The sequence below is a fragment of the Hyperoodon ampullatus genome (genome assembly GCF_949752795.1).
Source record: "Hyperoodon ampullatus genome assembly, chromosome: 5".
Taxonomy (NCBI): domain Eukaryota; kingdom Metazoa; phylum Chordata; class Mammalia; order Artiodactyla; family Ziphiidae; genus Hyperoodon; species Hyperoodon ampullatus.
Window position 1 is genome coordinate 42,689,165 of NC_136918.1, and position 24,986 is coordinate 42,714,150.

A 24,986-nucleotide genomic window follows, 5' to 3' on the forward strand; every position below is an offset into this window, starting at 1 on the left:
CCCACTACTGGGCATATACCCAGAGAAAACCATAATTCAAAAAGACACATGCACCCCAATGTTCACTGCAGCACTATTTACAATAGCTACGTCATGGAAGCAACCTAAATGCCCATCGACAGATGAATGGATAATGAAGATGTGGTACATATATACAATGGAATATTACTCAGCCATAAAAAGGAACGAAATTGGGTCATTTGTAGAGATGTGGATGAATCTAGAGACTGTCATAGAGAGTAAAGTAAGTCAGAAAGAGAAAAACAAATATCGTATATTAACGCATATATGTGGAACCTAGAAAAATGGTACAGATGAACCAGTTTGCAGGGCAGAAATTGAGACACAGATGTAGAGAACAAACGTATGGACACCAAGGGGGGAAAGCGGCTGGGGGCAGGGGGGGTGGTGCTGTGATGAATTGGGAGATTGGGATTGACGTGTATACACTAATATTTATAAAATGGATAACTAATAAGAACCTCCTGTATAAAAATTATATAAAAAAGTATTAAATCAGTGTTATGGGTACTGAATTTGACAACTATAATGTGAATATGAAGAGATGATCTTTATTATTAGGAAATACACACTGCACTTAGGCATAGGGGGCCATGATGTATCATGACATATGCAACTTCCTCTCCATCACTGTAGAAAAAATACTGTAGAAAAAAATATATATGTATATGTGTTTGTGTGTGTGTGTGTGTGTGTGCGTATACACATAAGAAGAAGATAGAAATAGAGGGGAGACTGAAAATGGGATAAAATGTTAACAATCAGTGAATCTGATGAAAGCATATGGGTATTCTACCATATGACCCAGCAATTCCACTTCTGGATATATATGTGAAGAAAACAAAAACACTAAATTGAAAAGACACACGCACCCCAATGTTCACAGCAGTATCATTTACAACTGCCACTATATGGAAGCAACCTAAGTGTCCATCAACAGATGAATGGACAAAGAAGATGTGATATAATGGAATATTGTTCAGCCATAAAAAAGAATAGTTTTGCCATTTGCAACAACATGGATGAACCAGGAGGGTATTATGCTTAGTGAAATGAATCAGACAGAAAGAAATACTGTATGATATCACTTACATGTGGAATCTAAAAAATAAAACAAACTAGTGAATATAACAAAACAGAAACAGACTCACAGATATAAAGAACAAACCAGTGGTTACCAGTGGAGAGAAGGAAGTGGGTAGGGGCGAGATACAGGTAGGGGATTAAGAGGCAGAAACTACTATGTATAAAATAAATAATCTACATGAATATATTGTACAGTACAGGGAATATAGCCAATATTTTTAAATAACTATAAATGGTGTATAACCTTTAAAACTTGTGGGTCACTATGTTGTACACCTGTAATTTAAATAATATTGTACGTCCACTATACCTCAATAAAAAAATAATTTTAAAAATTTTAAAAGCTTATGGGTATTGTTTGGACTATTCTTTTTATGTTGGAAATCACTTACAATAAAAAATTAAAGTAATAACCACTGAGAAAGAGAAGGGAAAAAAATGTAGCAATTAAGAAGTAGCTCTGGGACTTCCCTGGTGGCGCAATGGTTAAGAATCCGCCTTTCAATGCAGGGGACACGGGTTCCAGCCCTGGTCCGGGAGGATCCCACATGCCACGGAGCAGCTAGGCCCATGTGCCACAACTGCTGAGCCTGCGCTCTAGAGCCCACGAGCCACAACTCCCGAAGCCCGCGCGCCTACAGGCCGGGCTCCGCAACAGGAGAAGCCACCGCAATGAGAAGCCCATGCACCTCAAGGAAGCATGGCCCCTGCTCACCGCAACTAGAGAAAGCCCACGCACAGCAACAAAGACCCAGCACTGTCAAAAATAAATAAAATTAAAAAAGAAGTAGCTCTATTTTCTAACAGGATTTGAAAGTAATTAATAAATTAAGTCAAAACTACTTCATTCCATATAATGTGTCCATATGTTTCACAGGAAAGAATTTTGCACATTTTAATTTCTTAACATGGAAAATTATCCTATCATTTCTTCTTCTAAAACTCCTGGGGTAAATAATACATAACATGTACAAGGCCACAGTGTATATGTAACCAGGGCTACAATTACAAGATTTGTAGGTCAATTCAAGCCTCTGAAATTCCAGTTCACCACATTTGCAATCCGAGTACTATTTCCCTTCTAGAAAGAGCAAGTTTAGAGTTGGAAGAAGAGCTATATCTAACAAGGTAATAGCTAGTATCAATTTTTTAAAATCTATCAGCAGTGGCCTTTGAGGTTAAGGATCACCAAGTGCACGGTGCTGGGGAGGGGGTGGGCAAGGAGCACTCTTTTTGTCAAAATATAGATTTGGTCACATGTGCTACACAGCTAAACTTCCCAGCAGGAGGAAAAAACAGTGAATCAGGCCTTGCAGTTTTCTTCCTGGATAAGTTTGGAGAGGGAAATAAAAAGATATGAAGGTTAGACATTATGAGGTCAAGAACCATCAACCAAATAGAACTTGATGTTTAAACAGAAACAGGTAAAATATCTGGGAAGGCAGCAGAACTCTCAGCCCTCTGGTTCCAAAACAGGGCCTGCTGACTGGGGGTGGGGGGAGCCACAGGGAGAGAATATATATATATATATAAATTAAAAATTATACTGCAGCTGAATACTGGGTATTGTTCCTTTCCAAAAAGCATTAAAATATAAAGGTCAGTTAGCTTAAATGGTATTTTATTGCACATACTTTAAAAAGACCTGAACAATTAAAGCAATGAAATATATTCCTTGTTATCATTTTATACGTTCTTAGAAGCATAAAAGAAGACACGTACCAGTGTAAAAAATATTAAGCCCTTCTCTCCCTTTATATTTATTTTAAGGCCTCACAGAACTTATGAGCCTTCTCAAGTAGAGTTCCCAGTGCGTTCGTGTTATTTGGGTGAAATGCTTGGTCCTCCAGCAGTTTCACTTGTGTGTCAGGGGTGTGACAGCCCATGGAGAGAGATATTTACCAAGATACCACCAAAGACACAGGTTAAAGATCAAGACGAGATCAATGGGTCTCCAAGAAGCTCTAAAATAAGACTGAAGCTCAGACACTCTAAATCAGGTGAGCAGCTTAAGGACAGGGTATTTTTTTTCTCAGTTCCTCCAGAGATTTTAATAGGTGGCCAGGCTTGCAAACCACTGGACTGGAAGATTGTAAACTCCTCTGCAGCTCCTAAGCTCTAGGAAAAACTTCAACCACCTGCTGCTTTACAGTATCCTTAGACTGACACTGACAGCATCCTATTATTTCTCTCCCTGGTGCAGTTTCCACAAAAATAAAATGGCAAAAATGACAAACCAATTTCACCAGGCTAGAGGAAAAAAAGGTGATAGACTTTAAGGTACTTTGTAAATGTATCAGTTTTTATCAACTTCCTTACATAATATATAAAAGAGTTCCTTAACTTTTCAAAGGTATTGCTCTCCTACCAAATAGTCTATAAGCAGTCTACGCCTCTGAAAATAGCCTCAACCTTCTTTTCCCCACCCAAGTACCTGGCAACTAGTACCTTGGGAGTGGTACTTGCCCACAGAATCATAGATCCCAGGGTAGGAAGACCTCCCCAGAAGCTGTCTGGACAGCCCTCCGCTTTCATGTAGAAAAGAGGTCATTGCCCCATTTCACGCATGGGTCAAGTGAGGCTCAGAAAGCTCAAGTGATTTGAGCTTAGTCACACTGATGTCCCACAACTCCACACCAACATGCCTCTCTGATTGCTGAAGGTCAGAGGCTTTCCTGTCAGGCCTTTAAGTATAAGATGACTACAGTTCCTGTTCTACTTCATACAGGTGACGAGACAACCAGAGTCCCCTCACCAGGCCTTGGTTCACTAACGTCTAGCGAAGGGGGCTGAGACCCCAAAACCTCTCATCTAAGGCCGTAAAATGAAAGAAAAGCCTTAGATGTCAATATGTTGTTGTCACTTAATGGATTAATAACTTTGAGCAAGATATTTAGTGCAAGAGGGAAAGAATACCCTATAGTTACATTTCAAAACATGAGCTTGGGATATGAGAAAGGGCAGAGAATGTTAATCACAAACAAATTAGTGCAATGAAGTGCGGGGTGTCTGCTTCCTAGAGGCGTCTGAAAATTACTGAGGCTGATGATTACGTGCGTTACGGGGTCATCATTCCACTTAAAGGTCAGAAAAATGAAGATGCCTAGAAATATCTGTCCGTTCCCAAAACTCTCAGATACCATGGATTTAATGTTAATGAAGAAAAAAAAAAAAAAAGTTGTGGAGATCATCTTGATAATCTCATTTTAGAGATCAAGAAATGACAAGGGATAAAGAAACTTCCTCAAGATGACAAAACAATTAAGAAGCAGATACAACACCCAGGGGATACTCTCAGACATTTCTCCATTAGAAAATCCTTACACCATGTCACACTATTTTATGCTATCAGCCAATACATAAAATGGAAAACTCTGAATATATATTTCAACAATTACGGTCAAGAAACGGAAATCTTTGTTTCCCCAACATATTATGATTTCATGGACAAAGGAGAACGGTAAGAGCAGCACGAGATATCTACCATTATTTGATTTTTTTTTTTTTTTTAGCAGAGCACACCCAAAAGCAGAGTTTTTTGACCTACAAAAAATGTGGGGGTTGGAGAAGAAAACATGCTTTATTGTTCGATTATTAAGTTTACTTTGCTGTCTTCATTGTACGGGAGGCATTAGCACACAAGCTGCCTCCTAAGACAAGGTAAAAGGCCTGGTGGCCTAAGACCTCATTCTCACAGCCCGCGTTTTTTGTCAGCTCAAGAGGGTAAGGACCACACCAAAAGGATACATTAATTCACTGTGGACTTCAAAGGCAGATATAAGAAATTAAGAAATGAAGGAAGAGAGAAAGAAACCATTTGACAACATTTTGTCCACAAGTTTCTCGAAGAACCTTCCCAGACCCTGCCTTCTGCAATCCCAACCCATGTCCTTTGAGGTTTGCTCTCCCATGTTAAACTGCCCCAACTCTCAGTGTTTCCAGCAGTCTCCGACAGCAAAGGTGGGAGAGGCTTGCCAATTTCTCGTGAATCCTGAAGATTTCCTTTCTGAGTCATGGGAAACTGAAATAACTCGGGGGGTGGGGATGACTTTAGAAAGAAACACAGTTTTAAATCAGTTCCCACTAATTTGTTCTGCTGTGTGGTATAAGTCCTGAACACAGGAAAAATTAAGTTTCTAGAGTTGACGCAAAAATGGGAGTTTTTGTTAGGTTCTGTCAATTGTCACCGTGGCAATTCTTATTAGGATTTTTCTTACTGTCATTTTTTTGTTAAATTAATTATGGTTTGATCAGTGTAGGAGCTATTTTGAATCCATGGGACTTTCCTCACCAGATTGTTTTGGCATTTTAAAGTCACTCACATTCAGGGCCTAAACAATATGGTAAGTATCTCTTTTCCTCTCTCATTTATACTCAAATTCTAAACAAAGGAACCATCTGTTCTCTCTCTAAAAACATCAGCCCTTGTTTTCATTTCTCCGTTAATAATAATGCCTCAAAGTTATAGCACGTCTTTTTCCAACTTGCTTATTAAAGCATTCTATAGATACTGCCTCATTCATCTGCAACATCACCCCTGATAAACTGGGGAGAAAAGGGAAATGTTTGTCAATTTTTAATTAGATAAGTGACTATCAGATGTTTGATGAGTTTTGTACAAATGACTGCATGTGAGCCTCCGAAAGGACGTGGCCATCACCTGGCCCAGCTCTGACTCTTCCATATGTAAAAGGGAGACCAGAAAGGAGAAGTCACTTCGTGATCTATTTTTGTACTTGGTCCTCTATCCCCGACTGTAAGCAGCCAAGGTGAGAACCGTGTCTTACACTTTTTTTGTGTCTCAGGTAACTGATGTGTAAAAAGTGCTCATTTAAATATTTCTTGAATAAATGAAAATTTTGAGGGTAGTTCTGCAGATGGTTGTAGCAGAGCTGGGGTTGGAGCTCAGCTCATCCGCCCTCTTACTTAGTGTGTTATTTTTAAGACCAAATAGACCTAAATGCAAGACGAATCAAATAGGGACACCACCAAAGGGGGGGGCACATAAGATGCAGGCCTGTGTCTAGATATAAGAAATTTGTTGAACAAAGCCAGTAGGCATCACCAAGTTTGGCCACTGGCCACGCTCAAACACAATCCATGCTAAGGCTGACTCTTCAAACGTTCTACGTTCCCTCTAGTCTCCGAGTACTTGGGGATTTGGTGGAACTAGTCCTTAAACATGACCCAACTGGAAGAAATGCTGTGTCTTAATGCCGAAGGACACTATGTCTCTGTAACAGCCCTGAGCCCAATAAGAGCGCGCCCTCCACCCTGAGATTTCCCCTCATCACTCTCTGTAACCTGAGAGCACTCAGTCTCAGGATCATGAAATCTACCAGCCTAGAGTTTTCCAAGGAGCAGAGAGGTCACTGAAATCAAAACCTTTTTTCCATGTGCCTCGCTGGAAATCAGCAACTCATTTGGCACATTTTTCTTATTTTCAGAATGCCCTATTCCCCACTGCTACTCCTTGAAGCTAAAGGGAAAATAAATTGTTTCTAGAAAAGCAAGTTAACTGTGGGATTCTGTCATCCGAATTGCTTCTACACTAATAGTTCCAACAAAGTTGGCAACTCCCTAAAGAGTTTTCAAAAATAGATTGTCTGTGTAGATGAGAAAGCTAGAGGTCTGAGGAGAGAAGGAAAAATCCCTTTTTTAAGTAAAAGAAAAAACAAAAGAAATCATAGAGCCAAAGAGAATTCAAGTATATTATAATGTGGTCTCACATAAGGTGAATTTGTTTCAGATATGAACAGGAAACAAATTAGTAACAAAATACAAACAGGATTTCCCTGGTGGCACAGTGGTTAAGAATCCGCCAGCCAATTCAGGGGACACGGGTTCGAGCTCTGGTCTGGGAAGATCCCACATGCCGCGGAACAGGTGAGCCCGTGCGCCACAACTGCTGGGCATGCGCTCTAGAGCTCGCGAGCCACAGCTGCTGAAGCCTGCACGCCTAGAGTCTGTGCTCCGTGGCAAGGGAAGCCACCGCAATGAGAAGCCCGCAACAAAGAGTGGTCCCCGCTCACCACAACTAGAGAAAGCGTGCGTGAAGCAACGAAGACCCAACGCAGCCAAAACAAACAAATATATAAATAAAATAAAATACAAATACAAACAAATCCGCATAAATGAACCTTCAAACAATTCGGGTGATTTTTTTCTCAAAGCGGGGAGGTGGGTGGGCATGGTGGGGCGGAGGGGAGAGAAAGACATGGGAATAAGGATGGAGCCACTTGAAGGCCCAACACGCTGTGTCTGACACGGACACAGAGGCTGCAGGCGGTTTCTGGCATTGTCCAGCCCACGGTGGGAAGCATTTATATCAAGCCACAAAGTATCAGCAGGAGAAAAAGACAGCGAGTACTTCAGGGCAGACAGCTGCAGAGAGGGCCCCTGCACAGAGCCGACGCAGCAAGGTGAATGCGTCTCACATCAATAGTCCTTCCCGCGCTCACCACACTCGACTCCTGGAGGCCTTCAGGGTCAAGGCTGTCCCCAGAACCATACATCATTCCTGCCGCCACTACCCACTGACCCGCTCTCAATATGTTCCTGACAAGTTTGCCCTTTTCATACATACGGACCTTCCTGCTCTCAGGCTACCTCCGAAAATATCACCTTGGACTTTGCGTACATCTCCGGTAATCCAGCATCCTAACGTTTAACGTTTAAAAGTGAAAGGGTCCTACATTAAAGAACATGTAAAAGATCCACAAAATGTTACTTAACTGGCCTTCATCTCCAAACCTAACTTTTTCAGAAGATCATTTGCAAGATGGCCACTGGGGAGGTCGGTCAAGCGTTCATCTGACATCTGATTAGGTGTCTGTCACGGCTGCAAGAACAGGGAAGACCTGTGCTTGGAGCTGTCACAGCCCTTGACAATCTCCTCCTGCCAAAGCCACCTCTGAGAAAAGAACCCCTAAGAAGGCAGATGCTTCCTCTCACATGAGTGGCCCTACTGGCTAACCAGTAAATACGACTTGATAGTGATGATCGGTACTTTTTCGAATAAAAGTCTCTATCAAAGGATGTTGCCGGTGTGATATTCTAACTACTCAGTTCAAGTTGCATGACTGGGGGCAAGGCTCTCAACCACTCTGGACATCAGTTTCTTTTTCTACAAAATAAAGCAGTCCAGTTCAATAAGCTTTAGACTTCCTTCTGGCTCAGAAATCCTGTGCCTAATTATTTAGTTCCTACTGCCAAGTGGTCTGCCCCCTCCCTCCTAGTTTGTTCATCTCCATCCTCTCTCTCCCTCCCCACCCCACTCCTCTTTCTCTCTCTTTCTCTCCCCCCCGCCACACACACACACAAACACACATAATCCACCCCAACATCCCTCTTATCCAGTCCACAAACTTGTTATTTAGGCAAACTGCAAGCAGTTCCTATCCACAATCCCCATCACTGCTTCTCTGCTTAAGATTTGACACCAAAAGGATTTTTTAATTAGTTTATGAGAGAAAAAAATGGGACACATGGCCCCCCCTTTACACACAGACCTCACCTTGAGATGAGATCCTCTGGGGGCTCCAGCAGTCTCTTCATCCCCCGGCCACAGAGGCTGCCACCTGCCAGGACTCCAGCTGCTCAAGTATGATCTCTACCCCTTACTCTCTGACACCTTGAACAAGTCATTTTACCTCTCTGGGCCTCAGTTCCCCTAACTGTAAAGTGAGGCATTCGGGATAAAATAAATGCCAATGTAACTACCAATTCTGACATTCTTCTCTAGAGCTCTGAAATTTCATCAGACATCAAAACAGACACCCTCCAAAGCCCTCTCTCTGATACTGGTGTTGACCTACAGGCTCCCAGATAAAAGCAAGTGACTTTTTGCATGATCTTGCACAATAAGTAATAATAGCGCATCAAATAGGGGCAAGTACTTCTAATTTGTGTTTGTTTATTTGTTTATTTCCAGGCTAAAGAAGTTGTAGGAACCACCTGCTACTGGCCTTGGGAGACCCCATGATGCCTTTTTTTTTTTTTTTTTTTAACAATGAACCAGAAGTTCAGAAACTATAAAGGTAAACGTGGAAACCACACAGTAAAAACATGGAGCCTGAAGAATTGAGAAAATGATTTAGGGTAAATAATACCACATCCCTCTTAAAACTTTTTTTTAAAACAACGAGAGTAAGAGGAGTACTATAAAGTAAAAATAAAATTGAGCACAGAAAAGACTGATTTGCCTAGGATTCCTCTCAGCCATGTAATCAGCACGCATAGCAAAGACCGTATAATACTCATGTTTCTATTTGTTGCCCTCAACTGACATGGTTGGTCGTTTGTTTTGTTTTAAATAAAATGGGGAAGCAACAAATATATTAAATCCATCTGCAAAAAACCCATATTTGCATGTGGAAAACAAATAAGTGGGTGTCTGAATGGGTGATTAGGCATGCAATTGCCCATCTGCACCCGGGGCCCCAGCCTCCCTGCAGGTGCGCCTGACGCAGGAGCAGAGACTCAGAAAGGAGGGTCCTCCACCACGGAGAGCGACAGACAGGAGGGAAACCATACCCTCCGCAACTGGACTTGTTCTGAGCTGCCCCCGGTACTGTCCCAGCTCTCCATCCACTGTCCCTGTATCTTAAAGCTGAAAGCCAGAAAAAACTTTCATCATCCTTTCCTTAGATTGCTGTGGATTCTTTAAATCACAAAGGCAATTTTTTTTTCTGAGCATCTTCAGTACGTGCTTAACAAATATTTGTTGTTGCATCTGTCTTTAGGAGAATGGGCGGCCTCCTCTCCTGCACTCTTCACCTCGGTCACTCCACTCCAGCCACGCTGGCCTCCTCACTTTTGTGGAATGCGTCAGGCATGCTTCGGCCTCGGGGCCTTGGCAATTGCTTTCTTTCAGCCTGAAACATTCTTTCCCCTCTCTTCAGCTGACTGCCTCACTGCCTTCAGGCCCCTGTGCCTGTGTACTCGTATCAGTAAGAACTTCTCGGACCAATGAATTTTAAATCTGTGTCATCCCCACACTCTGTGCCCTTAACCTGCTTTATTTTTCTGCTGAAAATAGATCACAACCTAAATATTATCTATTTACTCATTGATTTATGGGTTGTCTGTTCCCATCAAAGAGAAAGTTTGTCTGATTTTGTTCACGGTTCTATTCCCTACACCTGGAATAGTCTAGCAGATAGTAGGTGCTAAATACCCAGTTGTTAGGTTAATGAGTCATCATCATTATTTGCAAACCACTACACTGGGCACCGTGGGTCCTCTTATGGAATAAGACAGGATTTATGCTCTTCGGAAGCTTCTACAACCTCGTGGAGAAGGAAGACTGGAAATCTGCTTACATAGCAGAGCAAAGCAAGGTGAATGCTCCACTGGAGGTATAAGCAAAGCACTCTGATAGTACAGAAAAAGCAAGCTGTTGACATTGGAGGGGGGAGTGGGTGGGGAGCAGATTGAAGGACGCCAACAGAACAGAATTCTTTGGAACCGTCTAGAAAAGAAGCTCAGAAATCATCCTCAGAACTGCATTCAGCACAAACAAGTACTAAGACATCCTTAGGTAGCCTCCTTTCCTTCATCAATAATGCTAAGTGAAACAAGATTGCCCAAGATAAGTCAGCATTTCTGTGTGCCAAGACCATGGAGAAAAGAAGAATCACTTCCCTCCATAAAGCCTTCGCTTTAAAATGGAAATTATTTAATTTGCACACAAAATGCACACAAAACATATCTATAGAAAATTCCACGCTCTCCGGACAGGAACGACCTTAAAGGGCATCTAGTCCAACGTCTTATTTCCTCTGTGAGGACCCATCAGTATCTGCCTCTACCTAAATAACCCTAACGCCCGAAATGGCCCATGCCACTGTGGTCTGCTCTTAATACTAAAACATTCTCCCTCACACTGTCTTGCTGTTGCTTCCACCCACTGCTCCCAGAACTCCTTCTGGGGTCACAAAGAGCAAGTTCACGTCCCCTTCCATGGCAGAGTCCCACTCTGCTCCCTCCTCCTCCACCCCCTTTCTCTCTTCTCCACACTAACCACTTCTGGTTCCTTCTTTCGTCCATCCTAAACGGCCCCCTTCCTTTCCCTCCTCTATCTCTCTCTGTCTCTCACTGTTCCAGGACTTTTTTTTTTTGGAGCTGACCTAGTGCTCAAGAAATTTAGCATTCTTTGGAGAGCTGAGCATTTTGTCTGGGGTCTGGGAGAGAGGCACAGAGGATCCAAAGGAACATGGGTTAACTCTGTGAGCCTTGACCCAGGAAGAAGACCCTGGCAGAGTAACCTAACTTTCTGACCTTGACCTTGAAATGCCACCTTTGGCATAAATTAGAATATTGTAGACATTATAACTCTTTGGAAGCAAAGAAGGCAAAGAGGTGAAGAGCATCTCCTGAGCCCACTCCACCCCAAGGACACAAAGAATTTAGGGAGTCTTGTGCCTCCGGTAAACCATGGTCCCTCTAGTCTTGTTAATCCCAGCTTCTCAACTCCCACGGCCACGCTGCATTAGAATATGTAGTTTTTAACCATCTCTATATCTGAGCATTGGATTCTAACCACTACTTGCCTGTGTGACCTTGGGCAAGACACTTAAAGTCAGCAAATGAAAGCATCCCAGAGGTAAAACAAAAAGAGAGCTCTAAATCATCCAGTCCAAAAATTGCCCAGAGACCTCCTGTGCGCCTCCACCCTCCCTTCCCCACCCACAGCCAGGGCAGACACTGCTAAATGATCACAGACTCTTTCCTTCTCGGTCAGGATACCGCTTCAGAATCCTTCTCAACACGGCATCTCAAAGAGCCACTACCAATCCACCATGAGGCCACATGAAATGAAACCCAAACTACTCATTCTTCAGATGAGGAAAACTGAAGCTCAAAGATGGGCCATGACCTCCCTCTGTCTCAGTGTTAGGAGCAGAACCAGAACTACAAAGGCCCCCTCCCCGTTTTCCTGAGTCCTTTCTCCTCTGCTAACTCTGATATTCAATCAGTGTTCCTTGCAGTGGGAATGGGGAACTTGCTGTTGTATTAAGTTCTGTGGTATTAAATACAGAGAAAGGGTTTCTAAATAGGAGGCAGAAGCTTCAGAGAAGGCTTGGAGGAAGAGGTGCACTTGAGCTGGCCTGAAGAAGTTTGGTATCTGTAGGAACCAGTGAGCTATATCTGCCTTTTGCCGAAGAAAATTCAGGATCGGGGAAGCATTTACTGTAGCAAGAACAGCATAAGCAAAGGAATGGTGAGGACCATGGCGTGATGAGAGGAGGCTAAGGGCTGCTGAGAGAGCTGTAGCCAAAACAGAGGCCAAGGAGAGCACTGGGGGAGGGGAACAGAGATGATGACAAGACGAGATTAGAAGAGTCAACCAGGGTCTTTGTGGGGTTTTAAATGTTGATTTTTTTTTAATTGACTTAAAGTCCTTAAGACTTACAAATGGGAAACAGAGATAAGAAAGGACTGGAGGGAAAGTAAAGAATCCATCTCTATTCTCAACGGAAAAAAAGCCTTGCCCTAAACTGTATTACAGGAACACTTTCATTATGTAAAAGCCTATTTTGTTTTCATGTCATTCTTAGATTACATCATAGAGTGGCTGTAGCCGTCTCGTACCATATTATAAATAAATCACCAGCTTAACCATAGAACAAGCCAGGGCCCTAGATTTAAGAGGAAAATATTAGATCATTTTTAATAACTGATATAACTCAAGCCAGTCACCACTGAAGCAGGGGGAAGTGATGTCATCCTAAAGGAGTCCAAAGAGGAACCGGAGAGGGTCAGCCCTGGCAGGTCCCAGAGAAGCTTCCATTTACAAAGGAAGAGGTGGCTGATGGTAGCTGAGTGGAACTCATCCTCTGGACTGAACAATCTTGTCATGAAAACCAACAATGACTTCTTAATAGACCTTCCTCATGAAACACAGTGTACAAATAGTTGTTCCCAAAACGACTATATTTCCAAAGACCAGAAAACATGAGCATATTTTGATGTCTGTATTTACGTCTTGGGAGCCATTGAGCAAAATTATAAATGTTAAGGCTTTTAGTTATTCAGGAAAAGATGAAATCTGGGGTGACATATGCAAATGCTGCAGGTCTGGCCCAAGCCAAGGAGATAGTGCAAAGTGGGGACACTGAGATAATGGTCTGACAAAGAAAAGAACCAGGGCGGTTTCTAGCAGTTACAGACTATTAAGGAGATTGGAAATGAAACCATTTAATGTGCACCAACTATGCATTAAGTAGCATACACAACTGGCACTTTAAATATGTCATGCTGCTTTGTGAGCACAGAAGAATCTGTAAGATAGGTACTACTGGCACAATATTTTTCAGATATGGAAACCAGTTTAAAAATGATTAAACGACTTAAGTAAGATTATGCAGCTAATATATGACAGTCTCCCTACTCCAATTCTGCTTTATCAGGGACACATCGTTTTTTGAGGCAGGAGCCCGATGTGTCCCCCTTTGCCTGGCAACGTATCAGTAATAAAGCTATCCTTTAAAACAAAAAAAATTTCCACTTAGCTCGTTGCTTTCCCCCAATGAAAACTACTTCTTACTATCGACTTTCAATAAAAGTTAAATAATTGATAAGAAACAGTTTGAAAGTACCAAAAGTAAAAAAAAAATATTGAAATCCAAAAGGAACTGTGGAGTTGGGAATAGTATTAACATTCTGGCCAGTGACAGTCTCAATGACCAAAGCTGGCCTTCCTTGTTTTGGCTGCAGGGCTGCTAATGAGTTTGACCATCCTTTTAAGTCTCCCATTTCCATTAATTTTTAGGAATGTTAAGGTGGGCTCTAAGGGAACCTGTCATCTTCTATAAAATGTACTGCCGAGCTTGGTTTTATAAAAAGACTACTTTGGTGGGGGGAGGAGACGGATGCTCTGGAAAAGGGCTTTCTGCCAGACAGGAAGTACTGACTGAGGTTTTCTGTCTGATCCTGTCAGTCTCACAGTAACGTTGTGTATTGGTTCACTGTTCTTAATACAAATGTTATTCATAACTGCAGAGACACACTGTCTGAGCCAAGTAATACTGATTTATGCAACTTTTCAGGACACAGCGTGACTCAATAAGAGATGTAGACCCTGAAATTTAACTAAAAGAACATCAAGTCTCAAGTCTCCAAATTTTGACCTATTTTCCCCAATCTCTTTCTGGGACAGGACAGAGGTTGCAAAAAGCAGAGAATACATGCCTAAAAGTTGAATGGACTGATTTGGAGGCAGAGACTGTGCGGAGAGGTGGAGGGGACGCACTGGGCCAGAGTCTGAGGTGCCTTAGATGTCCCTCCCATGGCTACCCCTGGCTCCGTGGCCCTGGAAGAGTCTGTCCCCTCTCTGGGTCTTGGCATCTCATCTGCACAGCAAAGAGCTCAAGTAAGAACATGCAAACATTTCCACCAAAGCAGCCCTAACTGCTAAAGAAGGCAAAGAGTCAGAGGTATAGTAGCACAGCATTAATTAAAAACTTGTGTTCTTCTTCTGAAAAGCCATGCTAGTTTTTCATTCTGTGTGATTACATATCAATGCTTATATTCAGATTTTAAATGGAGTTCTCCCCCAAAAAAGTCTTCAAGTAAAATTGATCCACAGAGGTGCACTGAGAATATGCACTTTAGCACTTGCCATGTAAGCTTGGGTGTCTGAGGCAGGTAGCGCCCAGAGGGCCCCCTGTAACTCCACCTCCTGTGCTTCAGGCCCTTGTGCAGTCCCTCCCCTTGACTGGGCTGGATCTAGTGACTTGCTTTCAGCAAGCAGAACGAGGCAGAGGAAATGGTGTGTCACTTCCAGGATTAGGTTACAAAAAGGCTGTGGATGTGGCTTGATCTGAGGGGTTGTGTCTTGCTCACTTGCTCTGAGGGAAGCCAGCTGCCATGTTGGGAGCTGCCTATGGAGAAGCCCACAAGGCAAGCAACTGAGGGCAGCCTCCAGCCAACAGTCGGCGAGGAGCTGAGGCCCCCAGTCCAACAACCCATGGGGAACTGGATCCTGCCAACGATGTGACTGAGCTTGGTGGTGGGTCCTCCCCAGCGGAACCTTCAGATGAGACTGCAACCTCAGGACAGACCTGGAGGTACCCATCTAAGCTGTTCCCAGATTCCTGACTCACAGAACCTGTGACATAATCAATGTTTCTTGTTTTAAAGTGCTAAGTTTGGGGTAACTGGTTATGCAGCAATAGATAGAGAAGACAGCATTCCAATCTGAGAGGTCCAGTCCTGGATTATTTTAAAGGCCCCTACCAACACCACCATTTTTCTTCAGGCTTAGGGAGTAGACCAAAAGAGACTGGCTGTCAGGAACTCTTGAAAGGAACCCGTGTCCCACAGAATGTAGAGATGATTGCTGGCTTGGTAACATATACCCAGGCATGCTCTGGCAACCTGGAGGTGACCATGGAAATAATATCAGTGCAGGTCAAAATCAACATGACACTTTCGGCAGCAGTACAGTGATTGGAAATAAACCAGAGACTGAAGCACATGTGGAAGGTGAAAGGCTCCTTGCCTGCCCAGCTGTGTTCTGCCATCAGCTACATCACCATCAGAACCTGTCCAGCCAAACTGCAGCTCCATGGTTCACTGAGAAGTTCTGAGGTCAGGCCCCCTCCTCCTAGAAACCTTCCCCAATGTTCCCAATACTTTCCACTCCCCCATACTTTCATCTAAGGCCCTTGAGAACTGAAGCTATAACTTAATTACCTCGATTTCCCAAGAACCTAATATAAGACCTGGTGATCAGAGGGAGACCTTCAAGATGGCGGAAGAGTAAGACGCGGAGATCACCTTCCTCCCCACAAATACATCAGAAATACATCTACATGTGGAACAACTCCTACAGAACACCTACTGAATGCTGGCAGAGGACCGCAGACCTCCCAAAAGGCAAGAAACTCCCAACGTACCTGGGTAGGGCAAAAGAAAAAAGAAAAAACAGAGACAAAAGAATAGGGACGGGACCTGAACCAGTGGCAGGGAGCTGTGAAGGAGGAAAGGTTTCCACACACTAGGAAGCCTCTTCGCGGACGGAGACTGTGGGTGGCAGAGGGGGGAAGCTTCGGAGCCGCGGAGGAGAGTGCAGCCTCCACAGGGGTGTGGAGGACAAAGCGGAGAGATTCCCGCACAGAGGATCAGTGCTGACCAGCACTCACCAGCCCGAGAGGCTTCTCTGCTCGGCTGCTGGGGCAGGCGGGGGCTGGGAGCTGAGGCTCAAGCTTCAGAGGTCAGATCCCAGGGAGAGGACTGGGGTTGGCTGCGTGAACACAGCCTGAAGGGGCTAGTGCACCACAGCTAGCCGGGAGGGAATCCAAGAAAAAGTCTGGACCTGACTAAGAGGCAAGAGACCATTGTTTCGGAGGGCGTGAGGAGAGGGGATTCAGAGTATCGCCTAAACGAGTTCCAGAGACAGGCGCGAACCGCAGCTATCAGCGCGGATCCCAGAGACGGGCATGAGACGCTAAGGCTGCTACTGCAGCCACCAGGAAGCCTGTGTGTAAGCACAGGTCACTATCCACACCTCCCCTCCCGGGAGCCTCTGCAGCCCGCCACTGCCAGGGTCCCGTGATACAGGGACAGCTTCCCCGGGAGAACACACGGCGTGCCTCAGGCTGGTGCAACGTCATGCTGGCCTCTGCCGCCCCAGGCTCGCCCCACATTCCCTACCCCGCCCTCCCCCCCGGTGTGAGTGAGCCAGAGCCCCCGAATCAGCTGCTCCTTTAACCTCGTCCTGTCTGAGGGAACAGACGCCTTCAGGTGACCTACACGCAGAGGCGGGTCCAAATCCAAAGCTGAACCCCAGGAGCTGTGCGAACAAAGAAGGGAAAGGGAAATCTCTCCCAGCAGCTTCAGGAGAAGTGGATTAAATCTCCACAATCAACTTGATATATCCTGCATCTGTGCAGTACCTGAATAGACAACGAAGCATCCCAAAACGGAGGCACTGGACTTTGGGAGCAGCTGTTGACTTGGGGTTTGCTTTCTGCATCTAATTTGTTTCTGGTCTTATGTTTATCTTAGTCTAGTATTTAGAATTTATTATCATTGGTAGATTTATTGATTTGGTTGCTCTCTTCCTTTTATATATATATATAAATTTTTTTTTTCTTTTTCTCTTTTTGTGAGGGTGTATGTATATGCTTCTTTGTGTGATTTTGTCTGTATAGCATTGCTTTTACCATTTATACTAGGGTTCTGTCTGTCCGTTTTCATTTGTTTCCTTGTTTTTTAGTATAGTTTTTAGTGCTTGCTATCATTGGTGGATGTGTATTTTTGGTTTGGTTGATCTCTTCTTTCTTTCTTTTTTTATTACTTTTTAATTTTTTTATTTTTAATAATTTTTTAAATTTTTTGTTTTAATAACTTTTTAATTTTATTTTATTTTTTTCTTTCTTTTTTTCTCCCTTTTCTTCTGAGCCATGTGGTTGACAGGGTCTTGGTGCTCTGGCCAGATGTCAGCCCTGAGTCTCTCAGGTGGGAGAGCCAAGTTCAGAACATTGGTCCACCAGAGACCTCCTGGCTCCACATGATATCAAACGGCAAAAGCGCTCCCAGAGAACTCCATCTCAACGCTAAGAACCAGCTCCACTCAATGACCAGCACCCTACAGTGCTGGACACCCTATGCCAAACAACTAGCAAGATAGGAACACAACCCCACCCATTAGCAGAGAGCCTGCCTAAAATCATAATAAGGTCACAGACACCCCAAAACACACTACTGAATGCAGTTCTGCCCATCAGAAAGAGAAGACCCAGCATCATCCACCAGAACACAGGCACCAATCCACTCCACCAGAAAGCCTACACAAACCACTGAACCAACCTTAGCCACTGGAGGCAGACACCAAAAACAAGGGGAACTACGAACCTGCAGCCTGCAAAAAGGAGAACCCAAATATAATAAGTTAAGCAAAATGACAAGACGGAGAAACACACGGCAGATGAAGGAGCAAGGTAAAACCCCACCAGACCAAATAAATGAAGAGCAATTAGGCAGTCTACCTGAAAAAGAATTCAGAGTAATGATAATAAAAGATGATCCAAAATCTTGATCTTGGAAATAGAATGGAGAAAATACAAGAAACAATTAACAAGGACCTAGAAGAAGTAAAGAGCAAACAAACAATGAAGAACAACACAATAAATGAAATTAAAAATTCTCTAGGAGGAATCAATAGCAGAATAACTGAGGCAGAAGAATGGATAAGTGACCTGGCAGATAAAAATAGTAGAAATAACTACTGCAGAGCAGAATAAAGAAAAAAGAATGAAAAGAATTGAGGACAGTCTCAGAGACATCTGGGAAAACATTAAACACACCAACATTCAAATTATAGAGGTCCCAGAAGAAGAACAGAAAAGAAAAGGGGCTGAGAAAATATTTGAAGAGATTATAGTTGAAACCTCCCTAATATGGGAAAGGAAATAGTCAATGAAGTCCAGAGAGCGCAGAGGGTCCCATACAGGATAAATCCAAGGAGAAACACGCCAAGACACATATTAATCAAACTATCAAAAATTAAATACAAAGAAAAAGTAAAAGCAGCAAGGGAAAAACAACAAATAACATACAAGGGAATCCCCATAGGGTTAACAACTGATCTTTCAGCAGAAACAATGAAAGCCAGAAGGGAGTGGCAGGACATATTTAAAGTGACGAAAGGGAAAAATCTACAATCAGGATTACTCTACCCAGCAAGGATCTCATTCAGATTCGATGGAGAAATTAAAACCTTTACAGACAAGCAAAAGCTAACAGAATTCAGCACCACCAAACCAGCTTTACAACAAATGCTAAAGGAACTTCTTTAGGCAGGAAACACAAGAGAAGGGAGACACCTACAATAACAAACCCAAAATAATTAAGACAATGGTAATAGGAACATACATATCAATAACTACCTTAAATGTAAATGGATTAAATGCTCCAACCAAAACACACAGACTGGGGCTGAATGGATACAAAAACAAGACCTGTATATATGCTGTCTGCAAGACACCCACTTCAGTCCTAGGGACACATACAGACTGAAAGTGAGGGGACAGAAAAAAATATTCCATGCAAATGGAAATCAAAAGAAAGCTGGAGTAGCAATTCTCATATCAGACAAAACAGACTTTAAAATAAAGACTATTACAAGAGACAATGAAGGACACTACATAATGATCAAGGGGTCAAACCAAGATGAAGATATAACAATTGTAAACATTTATGCACCCAACACAGGAGCACCTCAATACATAAGGCAAATGCTAACAGCCATACAAGGGGAAATCAACAGTAACACAATCACAGGAGGGGACTTTAACACCCCACTTTCACCAAGGGACAGATCATCCAAAATGAAAATAAATAAGGAAACACAGCTTTAAATGATGCATTAAACAAGATGGACTTAAATTGATATTTATAGGACATTCCACCCAAAAACAACAGAATACACTTTCTTCTCAAGTGCTCATGGAACATCCTCCAGGATAGACCCTATCTTGTATCACCAATCAAGCCTCGGTAAATTTAAGAAAATTGAAATCGTATCAAGTATCTTTTCTGACCACAACACTAAGAGACTGGAAATCAATTGCAGGAAAAAATCTGTAAAAAAATACAAACATGTGGAGGCTAACAATACACCACTAAATAACCAAGAGATCACTGAAGAAATCAAAGAGGAAATCAAAAAGTACCTAGAAACAAATGACAATGAAAACATGACAACCCAAAACCTATGGGATGCAGCAAAAGCCGTTCTAAGAGGGAAGTTTATAGCAATACAATCCTACCTCAAGAAACAACAAACATCTCAAATAAACAACCTAACCTTACACCTAAAGCAATTAGAGAAAGAAGAACAAAAAAACCCCAAAGTTAGCAGAAGGAAAGAAATCATAAAGATCAGATCAGAAATAAATGAAAAAGAAATGAAGGAAGCAATACCTAATATCAATAAAACTAAAAGGTGCTTCTTTGATAAGATAAACAAAATTGATAAACCATTAGCCAGACTCATCAAGAAAAAAAGGAGAAGACTCAAATCAACAGAATTAGAAATGAAAAAGGAGAAGTAACAACTGACACTGCAGGAATGCAAAGGATTATAAGAGACTACTACAAACAACTATATGCCAATAAAATGGACAACCTGTAAGAAATGGACAAACTCTTAGAAAAGCAAAAACTTCCAACACTGAACGAGGAAGAAATAGAAAATATAAACAGACCAATCACAAACACTGAAATTGAGACTGTGATTAAAAATCTTCCAACAAACAAAAGCCCAGGACCAGATGCCTTCACAGGCAAATTCTATCAAACATTTAGAGAAGAGCTAACACCTATCCTTCTCAAACTCTTCCAAAATATAGCAGAGGGAGGAACACTCCCAAACTCTTTCTATGAGGCCACCATCACCCTGACACCAAAACCAGACAAAGATGTCACAAAGAAAGAAAACTACAGGCCAATATCACTGATGAACATAGATGCAAAAATCCTCAACAAAATAATAGCAAACAGAATCCAACAGCACAGTAAAAGGATCATACACCATGATCAACTGGGGGTTATCCCAGGAATGTGAGGATTCTTCAATATAAGCAAATCAATCAATGTGATACACCATATTAACAAATTGAGGAATAAAAACCATATGATCATCTCAATAGATGCAGGAAAAGCTGTTGACAAAATTCAACACCGATTTATGATAAAAAACCTCCAGAAAGTAGGCACAAAAGGAACTTACCTCAACATAATAAAGGCCATATATATGACAAACCTACAGCCAACATCGTTCTCAATGGGGAAAAACTGAAACCATTTCCTCTAAGATCAGGAACAAGACAAGGCTGTCCACTCTCACCACTATTATTCAACATAGTTTTGGAAGTTTTAGCCACAGCAATCAGAAAAGAAAAAGGAATCAAAATCAGAAAACAAGAAGTAAAGCTGCCACTGTTTGTAGATGACATGATACTATACATAGAGAATCCTAAAGATGCTACCAGAAAACTACTAGAGCTAATCAATGAATTTGGTAAAGCAGCAGGATACAAAATTAATGCACAGAAATCTCTTGCATTCCTATACACTAATGATGAAAAATCTGAAAGAGAAATTAAGGAAACACTCCCATTTACCACTGCAACAAAAAGAATAAAATACCTAGGAATAAACCTACCTAAGGAGACAAAAGACCTGTATGCAGAAAACTATAAGACACTGATGAAAGAAATTAAAGATGATACAAACAGATGGAGAGATATACCATTTTCTTGGATTGGAAGAATCAAAATTGTGAAAATGATGGTACTACCCAAAGCAGTCTACAGATTCAATGCAATCCCTATCAAACTACCAGTGGCATTTTTCACAGAACTAGAACCAAAAATTTCACAGGTTGTATGTAAACACAAAAGACTCCGAATAGCCAAAGCAATCTTGTGAAAGAAAAATGGAGCTGGAGGAATCAGGCTCCCAGACTTCAGACTATACTACAAATCTACAGTAATCAAGACAGTATGGTACTGGCACAGAAACAGAAATATAGATCAAAGGAACAGGATGGAAAGCCCAGAGATAAACCCATGCACCTATGGTCACCTTATTTTTGATAAAGGAGGCAAGAATATACAATGGAGAAAAGACACCCTCTTCAATAAGCAGTGCTGGGAAAACTGGACAGCTACATGGAAAAGAATGAAATTAGAAAACTCCCTAACGCCATACACAAAAATAAACTCAAAATGGATTAAAGACCTAAATGTAAGACCAGACACTATAAAACTCTTAGAGGAAAACATAGGCAGAACACTCTATGACATAAATCACAGCAAGATCCTTTTTGACCCACCTTTAAGAGAAATGGAAATAAAAATAAACAAATGGGACCTAATGAAACTTAAAACCTTTTGCACAGCAAAGGAAACTACAAACAAGATGAAAAGACAACCCTCAGAATGGGAGAAAATATTTGCAAATGAAGCAACTGACAAAGGATTAATCTCCAAAAAATACAAGCAGCTCATGCAGCTCAATATCAAAAAAAAAAAACAAACAACCAAATCCAAAAGTGGGCAGAAGACCTAAATAGACATTTCTCCAAAGAAGATATACAGATTGCCAACAAACACACGAAAGGATGCTCAGCATCACTGATCATTAGAGAAATGCAAATCAAAACTACAATGAGGTATCACCTCACACCAGTCAGAATGGCCATCATCAAAATATCTACAAACTATAAATGCTGGAGAGGGTGTGGAGAAAAAGGAACCCTCTTGCACTGTTGGTGGGAATGTAAACTGATACAGCCACTATGGAGAAAAGTATGGAGGTTCCTTCAAAAACTAAAAATAGAACTACCATATGACCCAGCAATCCCACTACTGGGCATATACCCTGAGAAAACCATAATTCAAAAAGAGTCATATACCACAATGTTCACTGCAGTTCTATTTACAATAGCCAGGACATGGAAGCAACCTAAGTGTCCACTGACAGATGAATGGATAAAGAAGATGTGGCACATATATACAATGGAATATTACTCAGTTAAACTGAAATGAAATTGAGTTATTTGTAGTGATATGGATGGTCCTAGAGTCTGTCATACAGAGTGAAGTAAGTCAGAAAGAGAAAAACAAATACCGTATGCTAACACATATATATGGAATAAAAAAAAATGGTTCTGAAGAACCTAGGGGCAGGACAGGAATAAAGACGCAGGCGGAGAGAATGGACTTGAGGACACGAGGAGGGAGAAGGGTCAGCTGGGACGAAGTGAGAGAGTGGCATGGACACATATACACTACCAAATGTAAAATAGACAGCTAGTGGGAGGCAGCCACATAGCACAGGGAGATTAGCTCCCTGCTTTGTGACCACCTAGAGGGGTGGTATAGGGAGGGTGGGAGGGAGATGCAAGAGGGAAGAGATACGGGGATATATGTATATGCATAGCTGATTCACTTTGTTATAAAACAGAAACTAACACACCATTGTAAAGCAATTATACTCCAATAAAGATGTTATAGAAAAAAAAAAAAAAAAAGACCTGGGCAGAGAGCAAGCACACGCCCTGTGAATCAGGAGTAAATATTTGGCAGCAGTCTATACAGGACTCATGCAGTTCTCCATCCATTCGCCATCAGCCCCCCTCCACCACATAGTAGCCCAATGGGGGAGAACCTGAGAACTCCTGACAACCTAGGGCTCTGCCCAAGGTAGAGTACAAGTGTGTCCACTGTGCTGAGGTCAGGAAATAGAAGCATGTGGAATTAGGAGGAAGGAAACAAAAGAAAGAGCCAGCTTCTCCTTCTACTTACATGGACAGCAAAACATCTCCAACAACACATCCCTTGGTTACAGAACAGCCACAGGGCCTCAGGAGTCTGGATGAGTCCCTGCTCAGACCCAACAAATCCTTCTGTAACTTTTGAAGCAGTAGCATAAAAGCATTAAAGCTGGCTACACAGATGGTCACACATGCCCAGAAATCACCTGACTGACAGACTGGAGGGAGCCAAGACCTTCACCTCTGACGGAAGTGACCAATGCTTTGCTTCCGGTAGAGATTAATACCTGATTCTTCTGAGGACCAAAGAGGAAATATTAAAACTGAAAGCCCTTGTCTACCATCAACAATTGTATGCTAGTATCAACAGAGGGAAATAATTTCCTTCCTGACTCCCACTAGGCCAGTCACGCCTAGAGCAGAAGGTGTGATTATCTAATCAAACAACGCAAGTCCCAAATGGCTAGACTATAGCTTCTAGGGAATTTCTCAAAGCACTGAGACTTCCTCAGTCTCTGAATCTACCTCCCTCCACCTCCTGCTGCCTAGAGCAAAAACAAATAGGGAAAGTAATCATGATACGCAACTTCATCTCAACTTCAACCATGATCATTAAGCTAGGTTCCAGATCTAGCTCCTTTCCAAGACTGAGGACAAATCACTGCCCATCCAGTCCTGGGGATGATGTGGGTACAGAGTTGGAAGGAAGGATACACACTGAGCGTATACTATGCACCAGGAACAGCGCAAGGGATTGCGCATTCCATTGTCTTATGTTTCTTTATATTCAAGATCAATATTTTTCTTTATAGTCCATGTCTTATTTTTCTTTATATTCTTTATGTTGAAACTAAAGAAGAAAACAAGTGTAATGACCTATCATGTATGGACCACACTTTACAGTTTGCAAAACAAGTTGGCATCTATCAACCCACTTGCTCTAAACAAACACGAGAGGTGGGCAGGACAACGATTATTATTCCTAATCCTCTGATCAGGGGAATGAAGGCGGAGGGATGTTGTTTTCTAGGGTTGCACATCTAATATTTGGCAGGTCTTCTGATACCCCATGCCACCATACTCGCTGCCTTTTTATGCACTCGCAAACTTCTTAAGGTGTACTTGGTCCCAGAAGCCTATTTCTGTCCAGTTATTTGTTTCATTCTCATAAAACCATGAAGTTCAGCCTCATCTGTGCTAGAATTCCTAAAGCTGTCCAACAGAGAATTGGCCAGCACCTGATAGAACACCCTCAGGAAAAGGGCCAGTCGCTACCTTTGGATTTAGTCTTTCTATCCAGGAAAATGCACTGTGCACCTATTATGTGCCAGAGATCCTACGAGCCTGTGGAGCTACACATATGAGCAGGAGATGCTGCCCCTCTTCTGACTGCATTTTATATTCTTAAAGGCCATTGTCATGTGTGCCCTGCATCCTGCCTTTGCCGGGTCTCATTCCTGTAACAGTGGGACATCATTTCCGGTCCTCTCAACATCCTAGTGTGGATAGGCCAGTTGGCTAATGTCCCTTTCAGAGGAGGAGGTAAGGACTAAAGTCCAACACCCTAGGAGAGCCCCAACAGGAGGGT